The 12,766-nt window shown below is 37.5% G+C and overlaps 1 pseudogene; it reads left to right on the top strand.

Annotated features, from left to right (window-relative positions):
- The first annotated feature begins 5,781 nt into the window (after positions 1-5,781).
- On the top strand, positions 5,782-11,926 carry LOC109548115 (general transcription factor IIH subunit 3-like; annotated as a pseudogene).
- Positions 11,927-12,766: the final 840 nt, after the last annotated feature.

Below are 12,766 nucleotides of genomic sequence, written 5' to 3'. Positions count from 1 at the left end.
TGTCAGAACTTTTCCAACTATACACTTTATTTGAAAAACAAAAGTTCATGCCACGACAAAGTTTATGATTTCCTGTTATACAATGAAATTCATATTTTATACATTTTACCTACTTTTTTCCTAAATGAAAAATAACTTATAAAAAGAGAATCATGACAATTTATAACAAAGGAAACCTTAGAGATTATTTAATATATTTCCCTCTTTTTCAGAAGAGGAAATTGGCCTCCAGAGAGGTAGATCTGCCCAAGGTTGTCACATCATCGGTAATGACTAGGAAAGGGCTGCTGGCAGTACTCTTTTTATACTACTTGGTTCTTTGAGTGTTTCAGACCTTAAGAATAAAATGTCCTCTGTGAACATACAGACTATATATGTTATTACAACTATTCCTGCAGCTCATTCTAAGTTTTCATTTGGTAGGTAAGAATATTTGTAAGTGTACAAATTTTATCTGAATTATTTGCATACCATAACAGTATTTACTCAGAGACTTCAAGTTTTGAAATGAAATACATTTTTCATATGAATGAGTCTGACATATCTGTCTGGTAACAGGAAGCTTATAAAATAGGTCTTATAATATTTGAATTCCTTCTTACTACAGTTTATGTAAAAAACCATAGACCATATCTTTGGACTGGGAATATACTTAAGTATTTATATAGAATGTATATTCAAAACAGAATCTAGGTTTATTGCGGACTGTGGCCAGCTGAACTAAAAATAATTTAGTGCCAGTAATATGAAAATGTATCAAGATTGCAAATAGTCTTCAAAAGCAAGGTAAGGTCTTTTGAAACAATGCTTCACTATAGAAATCCAATAACTAGGATTTTCTTTGGAACACTAAAGTGGCTGTTATTTATCATAGCAATGTGGGGGACACATTCAGAGATCTATTTTTATTTAATTTTTTTTGTTGCACCACACGGCATGCGGGATCTTAGTTCCCCAACCAGGGATAGAACCCGTGCCCCCTGCATTGGAAGCATGGAGCCACTGGACCACCAGGGAAGTCCTGGAGATCTATTTTTAAGTAATAGGCAAGAGGACTTATGTTTTCTGCTGTAATTGGTAAATATTACAAATCTACACACTACTGAATTTTTCACTCCCCATCTCCACCTCCTCTTGTTCTCTCATTTTTCCAAAAATAACAAAACAAAGAAACAAACAAAAGCAAAACAGCATAAAATAGTCTCTCCATGTTTCCTCAACGCCCCGTTTGCTCGGTGACATATATTCTAGCAGGACAGTGGAGAGAAGACTCTGACTTGAAAAACTGAAAGCCTCCATATTTATGAGCCAATCTATGGCTTACCCAAACTCAACGGTTTTAGTGGAAAAATATTCAATAAATATGTATATTTTAGACATACTTGCAAATTCTAGGTACCTCAGAATTCATTCATAAAATATTCTGAAACATTTCCCAAATGTGCTGTGCTAAGCAAACATTAAGTAACAATAATCCTTTTGCTCACCCCTTGGGTGGAAATTTTCACACATTAAAAGAGAATTGAGGATAATGGCATTAGGCTGCTCCAGCCTTGACTCGATGGAGTGCATCTGCAGCACTCAGTATTTACAATGTGCACAGGATGAATTCTCCTACCTAGCAAAAACCTCAGCCTCAATACCTGCTAACATTTGACTCTATGTAGTGTGATACAGGTTTTTAAATGCTGTCCTGACCCAGTTTTGAGGCCCTGGCTAGAGGCTGGTCATTTCTGCTTCCTGAGCAGTCAATTAAGCCCACACCCTGAACCACCTCCAATATCAGCTCTCACACTCTTGGCCCCTATACACCTGCTCTAATTGCCCCAGGGCCAGGTACCAGACAACCAGGGACAGCCCCTATGCCCCAGAGTCTACTGACACTGCTCACATTAGCCAATCCTAAACGTGCTTGCCCATTCTTTCCCTCAGAAACTGCAGTATAAAGGCACTTGCCCACAGTTCTCCTCTCTCCCTCTGCCTTGTGGCTGACCCTAGTTCTTCCCTGAGTGGCCCTGCACGGTGTGCTGTGTTCTCCCCAGGGAACTGTGAGTCCAACAAACTACAAAACCCTTTCTGCCTTCTATTGATCTGTTTTGGCCTCACCATACCTCACCCAAGGTAATATGGTGAAAAATAAGGGAGGGAGGGAAGGTGGGAGAGAGAGAGGAAGGGAGAAGGAAGAAAGGGAGGGAGGGAGGGAGGGAGGGAGGAAGGAAGGATTTTAATTGGCTCTTAAAAGCAACATATTTAGTTTTGCTAAAATTTAACTCAAACCAATAATATCTGTACAGAGTGTAAGTTCCTTATGGAAGAAGTCTGAAATGCAGCAACAGTTTACAAAATATGATAAGCTATGTCTATTTACATATTGAGAGCACCTAACATGTCAAGCCATGTGCTTATATCGCATTACCTCATGTAATTCTGAAAAAGACCAGCGAGGTAGAGCTACTATTATATCTATATTAAATACATGAATCTGAGGCACAGAGAAAGATACAAAAATTGTCTAAAAGGACAGAGCTAGCAAATGGTGGAGCCGGGATTTGAACTCACATTTCTCTAAAACCAGAACCTAAGCTCTTAAGTCCTAACTGATACTACCTTCAAATAGCTGCTCGTCCAACAAATATTTATTGAGCACCTATTTTATGACATTGTATTATATATTAGAGAAAAAGGCATCGAACTGATTCTCAGAATGCTTATTTCATAGTGACAGTGAGGTTATTTTACCTATAAGAACAAGATAGCTTGATAGGTATTGGATGGATGTTATCTAGGGTGCTACAGAAGTATAATCATTTACTTAAGTAAATAGATTTGTACCACTACTATCCTTTGCCCCCTGCCTCCATTTACACACACACACACACACACACACACACACACACACACACACACACACACACTCCTTTAAATTGCTCTTTTGGCTAGTTCTACCTCTGCCAAAGGATGAAATCTCAGTAAAATCTCATAACGTTTTTCTGACTACTCTCAAATACTAAAAAGTCCTCAGGTCACTTTTAGCCAAAAGAACTTTCTTTTTCAGTATCTGAAAAGAGTAATTTGGAGCAATAATCAAACCCTGCACAACCTTCAAAGTTAAATTGTCCCCAGCTCAAGCCTGTTGCAGCTCAGGAAGCCTACAGTGAGGGAGGCAAGCATGGTTGCTACCACCTGCTTCAATTTCTTGCCTGGCCTTCCACTCCTCTCTCTCACTCTATGGCTTCTGAACCCCTGGGAGTGAGGGGAGGGCTGTTCTCCAGACTCGGTGCATGTCTACACTCACAAGGCGCTTCTGTGGATTCCTCAGAAATTCAGAATCCCCCACTGGAAGCCTCTCGTTGCATGTCCCAGGACAGATGTGGTACCTATAATTCCACTGCCTCTCCCCAACCTCTATCAGCCCCAACATTCGGTGACCCGCCCCGCACAGACTCTTGGTGAAATGCTTTCAACAGCCAACCTCCACCACCACGATCTGCAGCCCCTTTGAAGACTTGCCCTTTTTTCTGTCCACTCTTTTTTTTTTTTTTTTTAGATTCTTTTCCCATTTGGCCATTACAGAGTATTGAGTAGAGTTCTCTGTGCAATACGGCAGGTTCTTATTAGTCTTCTATTTTATATACAGTAGTGTGTATATGTCAATCCCAACCTCCCAATTTATTCCCCTCCATGCCCTGGTAACCATAAGTTTGTTTTCTACGTGTGACTCTACTTCCATTTTTGTAAATACGCTCATATGTACCCTTTCTTTTAGATTCCACATATAAGCGATATCATGATATTTGCCTTTCTGTGTCTGACACTTCACGGTATGACCATTTCCAGGCTCTAATTGACATTTCCTTCCTCTGCATGGTCTTCAGAGGAAATGCCACCACCCTGCCATGGGGGAAGTGCAGTCTTCCCCCAACACAGCTCACCCTCAGCACTCTGAAACCTGTGGAAGACATGTGTCCATTGGACCCCCAATTCTCCACCGTCAAGCTCTGCAGGAAGCACCTGGCCATCCTCCTCCATGATGGGGGAAGGGAGCAGGGTACCTCAGACCCCAGCAATTTTGCTTCATCCACTCAGTGCTTTCATACCTACATGACCACATCCTTGGCATGTCTAACATGGGTGCCCCAGCACCTCACTTTGAATGGGGATGTTTAGCAAATATTGTTTTGTTCTCAGTCTTTGAGGCTTCAGCCAAAACCCAGACAGAGTGTCATTTAATACTCTGTTTCAGAAACATAAAGAAGGATGCTCACCAGACTGAATAATGCATAGCACAGCAAAAACTGTCTGTCTCTATATGGTTGTTTTCTAATATTTTCTATTAAGGAAAATGGATTTGTCTTCTAATTCTCACTCTGCTCCTAGAAATGCTTTGTGAACCTGAGTAAATCATTAGTCCTCCGTGTTTTCACCTAAAATTATACGAACCTATAAAATTATTTAAAGTTTGTTGAAAAGTCTCTCCAAGAAAATATAGCTCTGTCATTTGAGGCTAATATACATCAACCTTCCTAGCCCAGAAAAGACAAAAAACTAAAAATTAGCCAGAGAGCAGCAGGAGAACTGCCTTTGAATAAACCCAAATTCCTGACATCGTGCCCTACATCTCCAGGAGGAATTAAAACTCTCACCTTCCCAATCTCAGAAGCAAGTTACTCATATCAAGCCTGACCTTATGCCCCAGTTCTGATCACTAAGCTTCTACATTGTTCTCTTTGCCCCGTTCCTTACCTTGTTAACCTGACTAGTAGACAGGTTCACCCAGGACAATCCTCCTCCCAAAGGCAAGGACCCGCTCTGAATTTAAGCCAAGCATGAGGATGATGGTGCCTGTTGGAAGACTTCTCAGAAGTAAGCACCTGTGATTCATGAATACCCCATACTCCTGGAACCACTGTCTTCTTAGGGACTCCACCTTCTCAGAATGAGCTCCCTGCTAGCTGTACCCTTACCCTAGGACAGGACACAGGTCCACTGCCACTTCAATCACAGCACCTGCCCCACTCCAAGATCCTAAAGCATGCAAGGTATCGGCATAAATGCCAAATGGAGCTAACTGGGCTAAAAGCATGCATCTTTTCAAAAACGCATTGTTTACAGTATTTCCTCCTTTATCCTTTTACTTTTAAAGAATAAATCTTTCTCTAGTGTTTTCATGGCTGACATAGAGTAACTGCCTTATTTTGATTAAAATTAAAATTGAATCATTTTCTTCTCTGTCCTTAGAGCATAGGTTCCACAAACATAAAGTAGGTAATTGACCTTATTTAAGAAATTTGCAATGGAACAATAAAAACAATTAAGTGCAATGACTCTAGTACAGATGTTCTGAATCCAATATTTCTCAAAAGGCTTTGACAACATCCAAAGTTGTATGAAAATATTTGGCAGTGGTAACTCAAAATTTAAGTATTCTGTTCTTTTTTCAAGCACTAGCCAAGAATGGAAGAGTCTTCACGAACAATCTAATTGAGAGGTTCTGGAAAACAAATCTGTAGCACATGGTCATTTTTTCTCTGTTGATGGCTCAGCTGAGCCAGTGACATTTATGAGTCCATGGCTGAGGGCTCTATAGGTTCTGGATCAATACACTCTTTCCTAAAGTTATAGACTGAATGTTTGTGTCCCTCTGCCCCTAAATTCATATGTTGAAGCCCAAACCACTAGTGTAAAGTAATTAAGTAAAGTAATTAAGGTTAAATGAGGTCATAAAGGTGAGGCCTTGATCTGATAGGATTAGTGTCCTTCTAAGAAGAGACACTAAAAAGCATGGAAAATGAAAGGCGACATGAAGACATAATGAGAAGGCGGCCATCTGCAAGTGAGAAAGAGAGATCACACCAGAAACTGAATTGCCAGAACCTTGATCTTGGACTTCTTGCATCCAGAACTGTGAGAAAATAAATTTCTGCTGTTTACGCCATTCAGTCTATAGTACTTTGTTATAGCATCCTCAACCAACTAAATACACCCAGGAACTTATCAACGGAGGAGAGGACGAAAAGACATTTTCTTCCTCTTTCTCCAAGTGGGATCCCAGAAATTCCCCAGTGTATATTAAAATATTAATATCTTGCTTTCACACAGTTTATATGCATAGTCCTATTTATTCTTCACAATCTTGTAGTTAGGCAGAGCTAGCATTATTAATCCCGTTTTACAGATGAGATGGAATGTGGCTAAGCCAAGATTAGATGCAGAACTTTTGACTCCTAGCCCAAGCTTCTTACACTGCACCTCATGCGAGCTGACTGAGAGTAGCTTTAGAGATCTTTCCACTCCTGAGTCAGCTCACAGTTAGAACATCTCTGGGAATCATAGCACTGGTTCCAGGATAAGACACTAGACTTCAAAAGGGGTACCTCTTAACAGATAAGCAGAATTATCTGCCATTGGTCAGGAGAACCATGAGCTATTAATAAATAAAGCTGAAGAAAAAATTAAAACTGGAGTTGTGCTCAATTTCAATAATTTTAATTATTAATTTAGAGTGATAGTAATTTTGACCTTTTAACAAAACCTTCTTTATATACCATTTTTGAGTTTTGACTATCTGTGGACACAAAGGAATAAATCTTGGCCACTCTTTGTCCTGGAACACACCATCTACAGCTCCTCCTGGGAGAAAGAGCTCAGCTACAACTTAAAGTTCAGTACATTCACTCTTCTGATTAATTTGGAGCAGTGGAGCAATTAAAGAACAGATGCTATGGATTAATGTTCCACATCACATTGAGAAGCCCTTCTATAGGCCCTGGTGCTATTTTTAAAATATCTGAGCTCTGAATGTCACTCCATTAATAAAGATTTCAGCAGCTTAGTCATTAACACCAATAAGACCTTATCATTAAAACAACATATACTTTCAGGCTCATTTTTCTGTTGTGCAAATCAATGATGAAAAACTTCAGAAACTGAACCAATGTTAAATTGTTTAGTATAACTGATTTGGGGCTCATATTCAAAACATTTATTTTATCCATACATAATATCTTAAAATATGTCTCTTTCCTAATAGGCAGCCAAAAACCCCTATTACTGACATTTGGTTTCAACTCGCCCTAATACAGAATGTCTCTCTTTGCTCCCTTTTCAACTGTTCCTGAGGATGACTGCCAAACCCTAAGGAAAAGGGAAAACTTGGTTGCCTTTAGCATGTAAGCCTCTCAGTGTCAGAAGTTACACCATTCTCTCCTTTAGGCTGAGTTTGCACTGTATTGGAAAATAGAGGCCTCTGAGTATTCATGCCTCTTCAGACTGGCTGTCAAAAGCCCTTCACGTGCAATCTTCTTATTTGGCCCCAAAGAAGACAGTCTCTTCTAAATAGTGCTCAAATGGTTATCTCATTCAGAAAGAATGGAATATTTGTTTGATATAGAACATAAATTTATTCTAGTTAAAATAATATTTTGTTTGTAGAAATTTTTATGTGCATCCAGAGAAAAGGGAGATTTTAAAATCAGAAATCTCAAAAATTAATGGGAAGCATTTTAAAAATAATTTTAAGGAATTATAAACAACCTAAATATCCAGTAATAGGGATTTGGTATGGGGATATCTATGTAGATGTAGATACAGATATAGATATAGATATGGAGAATGAGATTTCCATTCAATAAAGCACTCTGTATCTAAAATAAATAATCCTGATGCTTCCAGTTCTATATAATAGACTATTTACATAGATACTTACCTTCTCTTCCTCAAAAATGCCTGTAAAAATTACAATCAAGAAATACAGAAGCTAGCAAGCACAGAGCAGCACTAAAAAGGGGAAAAAGAGCCATCAGCAGACCAGAGATTTATTAAAATCTTTAGAAAATGGCAAGTAGACGAATCATACTGTCAGATGAAACAAAAGCAAAGAAGCAAATGTTCCAGCACTGAAGACACCTGGCTTCACTCTGAAAAAAGTGAATGCTGAGCAAAATGAAGAGAAAGATCAAAACCTAGACATATCGCCATGAAATTTCATAACACACCAAAGATAAAGAGGATATGCCAGAAACTTCCAGGAAAGGGCTACGGAAGTTCCCTATTGTTTGATGTATTCATTATCTGAGTTCTTACAGCCATGAGATTGCATAGGGAAGCAGTCATGGCTCAAAAATATTCATTAATCGACTGGCCATTTGTAAAATTAGTCCTGATTCAAATACTCATCCCATATCACACTGACATCTGTCCTCACCAATCACATCAGAGTCTATTTTGGTCAATTTAATTGAATTTTTAATACATATATGATTAAAATATGTAAGCCATAAATATTTAATAAATGTAAAATAATAAATATATAGCATAAATTGACTTTAAAGTAAAATTGCAAACCTTGAAAAGATGTTAGATTTCATAGGGTTGATAAAAGTGTTGGTGACTTGAGTCACCAACAGAGCTACTGCTAAATGAGAATTTTAGCAGAGTTAGATCAGTTTAGGATGGATGAGGAGAAAACCAACCAGGAGAATGGTAAATAAGAAAGGGTCATCAAGGGAGATTCATTTAAAAATCAAAGAATTTAAGACAGGCCCTTGTAGGGAAGTCTTGAAATATTTTTGCAGAAATTACTATCTTTATGATTGTGCAGGAAAGTGAAATATGAACTTGGAAGATATCATATCATTCTACCATCTATTTTTATCAGAAAATGGTAACCCCCAAACAATCCAATTTAAATAGATTTATATTAAGAGGACTTTTCTAGTGCTACTTTCCCAAGAAACAGGAGACTTCCTATAGATAGAAAGGAAGCAGAAACAGGATTGCATTGTATTACTCTCATTAGCAAGAATAAGTGCTGAAAATAGTGAAAAAAAGCCGGTAAAATTCTGAAAAAAATGACTTTATATCAATAATTCTATACATAATCAAACTACTAATCAAATATGAAAGCAAAACAATGACATGCAAGAATTCTGAAGGTTTACCTGCCATGTACTCTTTTGAAAAAATTACTCCAGCCATATTTTAAAAGAGGAAGGAAGGAGGAAGAGAGGGAGGGAGAGTGGGAGAGAGGGAGGGAGGAAGAAAGAAAGGGAAAGGGAAACCAAGAATATGGAATGAAAGGTATGAGGAGATTTCTGCTTTAGGTAATGAAAGACTGAGTAGTTTAACCAAATCTAACCACACTCTGGGAAAAAAAAACCACAAAAGCTTGATTAAATATATTATTTTAAAATCTTCTTAAAAGCATCAAAGATATATCAAGACAATAAGGAATTACAGGACAAAAATCCAACACTTGGGAAAAGGTTTGCCCTGTGATCACTGGCTGACCTGAAAGAGGTAGCTGATATGTGCTTTGATAGCCTCTTAGAGCTAAGGGGAAAAGTCAGAGATCAGGGCTCACCCAATACTGGGAATTGGGGCCCCCAAAGGGCTACACCCTGAGAATAGTGATAAAACAAAAATAACTCAACCTTGTGCAGACGGTAGACTCACTTCTTTTTAAAATATCAATAGCCGATGAAATCTCAGGCTGTGAGACTGCCTGAGAACACTCTAGGTTGTCGGTACCCCTCGTTGGAGGAAGAGAATATCATCCTAAGTCTCAAATTATTTCAACAAATACTTTTTCAAACACAATGCCCAGCATACACCAAAGCATGAAGAGAAAAGATACAATGAGCAAGAACCAACAGTGATAAAAATAACCAAAATAGTCAGGCATTACCATATACAGTAAAACTATGCTTAACGTTTTCAAGGAGAAGAAAAATAAGCTGTGAAAATTTCAGCGGGGAAGGAACTAACAACTATAAAAAGTAACTTTGCAGATTTAAAAAAGAAACAAATTGAGATTCTACAATGGAAAAATCCATTTAAAAAATTAAGAATTCAGGGCTTCCCTGGTGGTGCAGTGGCTGAGAGTCCACCTGCTGAGGCAGGGGACACGGGTTCGTGCCCTGGTCTGGGAAGATCCCACATGCCGCGAAGTGGCTGGGCCCGTGAGCCATGGCCACGGAGCCTGTGCTCCACAATGGGAGAGGCCACAACAGTGAGAGGCCTGCATACTGCAAAAAAATAAATAAATAATAAAAAATTAAGAATTCAATGGAATTTAACAATATATTGGACAGTGGAAGAGACACTTAGTGAACTGAAAACAGGTCAGAAGACACTCCCCAGCATGCAGCATACAAGAAAAAGATGGAAAACATGGAAGAGAATGTAAAAGACTCAGAATTCCATGAGAAATCCTTAAGTTCCGGCATCTAGAAAAATAAGAATGGGCACTGGTCATTTTTGTGGAGATTTTAGCCTAGAATTTTCCAAAACTCATGAAAAATATCTGTCTTCCAACTTAGGAATCCAAATAAATCCCAAACAGATCATAGTGAAATTGGATAAAACCAAAAAGATCTTCAGTGCAGCCAGAGCAACTCACCTTCACGAGAATAACAATAGACTGACAGGTGACTTCTGAACAGCATCAACGCAAGTCAGAAAGAAACTGCTAACCTAGGATTTGTAACTAGCAAAAATAAAATCATTTTCAGATGAATTAAAAAACTGAAAGAGTTCACCATTAGGACACCTGCATCCAAAGGAATCTGCAAAGTATGTTTTCAGTTCACTAATTGTCTCTTTGACTGTCCAATATGTTGTTAAATTCTCACTGACTTCTTCCAGAGAAAAGGGAAATGATGGCTGGAAATCAAGGGCTCAAAAATACAAAAAGAATAAAAAGAAAAGAAAGTTGTAAATGTGAGTAAATCTCAATAAACACTGATCCATTAAAAAATAATAATATTTACATAAGGAACTATGTAAATGAAGTTAAGTGGTCTAAGCAGCTTGTATTACCCAGGAAGAGAGTAAAATTATCCATTAATATTAGACATTGATAAGTCAATGATACATTTTGTAATTTCTAGGATGAACACTAAAAGTATAGGGAAAGAGCATAATACAACTAAAAGAGACCAAAAAAAATCAATGATTAAAAAAAATCAATTGGAAGTCAAGAAGGCCAGACTCCATAGGACTTGAGGATATCTGCTGGGCCTCAGATTTTCTATTAAGGATCTGGGGCCACCACGGTCTCCAGCTATTAGAGTAGATACCAAATCAATTTGTTGGGGAAAGCAAGCATTCAGAAATTCCTGTTTATTTTTTCAATACATAGGTGCTATGATGACATGGGGAGTGTCCCAGTTATTCAGAATCATTTCAACAAACTTGCTATGATAAGCATATCACATTCAAGACAGTCACTTCTTATATCCTGGGAAAGAATGGCAGATATGGAGACGTTTTTAGGGAGACCCTGGCAATTCTCCTCCTGATTTTCATTCCTCAAAAGGTAAAGATGGCAAATACGAGCTGGTAGCGGCAGCAAATTAGCTTATTCCTGGAGATTAAAGATTTAATGACAAAGAGTGATGTAAACAGGCAACATGCAGAAAATCTGGTGGCAGGACTGTTCACCTAAGTGCTTTGTTACATTCATAGAGGACTCGAGGAAGTTAAAGGTAACCAGCGAATGAAATCAAGGATTCAGACTCTTGATTTGAGCATCTTCCAACATTACAGAGGAATAGAGTCCTGTAAAGTGCCTCAGATATTTTCTATTCTGCCACATTTATTCTAGGTTTTCCTTTGTGATCATGATCAAAGATCTCAACCTTTCACCACCAATTTATGTTGACTACAGGACTACTTGCTTCTGTCATCAAAAGCTCCTAGAAATTTGTTATGTCTGTTTCTGTGTGCATCAATATTCTGCAATTTTGCTCTTTGCCACTACATGTGAGATGGCTTTAAAATTTCACTGCCTCTTTTTTTTGAAAGCAAAGTAGAAGAAACTAAAAGTGACTGAGTAATGATACAATACTTATTCTTTCCAGGTCCCAGGTTATCAGTTGAAATTGTAATACAGGAATCGCATCAGAAAGTCTTTGACAAGAAATGATATAATAATATACACCATTATTTTTAATGTAGCTGGATTCTTAGAGGAAATATTTCCAAAGCCACACTTTTTGTGCACTTCTTAGAGAGTGATTTTTTTAAAGAAAGTCATTCTATGTATTATATATATTTTTTCTGTTTCCTGACTAATTTTTTACCAGAAATGGAGAAGAAATAGCAAATGTGTCATTATTTTAATAGGATGATTATTTGTCAAAGTGAGGTTTGGGGTTTAATTATAGTTTTAATGCATGTAGTTTAACTTCAAACTGAAGTCCCTTTTGTGAAAAGACAGGTGTGTGAAATTTGAATACAATTTTAGAAAAACAATGAATACATTGCCAATTATTAACTTTAACAAGTTAAATAAATAAAACCATAATTCACTAATCTGAAACTATTTAGATACAAACAAATATTTATTCCTTTGTCTGGCATCTTTATATGTTTAGACAATGTGACCAAATTAAAATGGTTCATTGCTGAGTGACTACAAAACTGAACTTTGAATGAGCAAGGAAAGTGAGTAACAGTAGTCTAGCAGGGGAAATTTTTCTTCAGAACAATGGTTTTAAGAGCTTCTTTGTAAAAGCTAAAGCCTAAGTTCTTTTGGGAATTTCTCAGAGACTTAATTTTAGTGGTTAATAGTAATTCTCAGATACAATTATTTATAATTACTCACATTTCAATGAAAACAAATGTATAAATATTAGAGACTCTTCTCTAGAAGCTTTGGAATGTAAATTTCTATAAATTCATAAAAGAAAATTCTTTGTAATTTTAACATTAAAAGAAGTTTTGTGGGTGATTGGTTCAAGATGGCAGAGTAGAAGGACGTGTG

This window comes from Tursiops truncatus, chromosome 2 (assembly GCF_011762595.2).
Source record: "Tursiops truncatus isolate mTurTru1 chromosome 2, mTurTru1.mat.Y, whole genome shotgun sequence".
Taxonomy (NCBI): Eukaryota; Metazoa; Chordata; class Mammalia; order Artiodactyla; family Delphinidae; genus Tursiops; species Tursiops truncatus.
The sequence above is the reverse complement of the archived record's forward strand: the minus strand, read 5'-3'. Positions and strand labels throughout refer to the sequence as shown.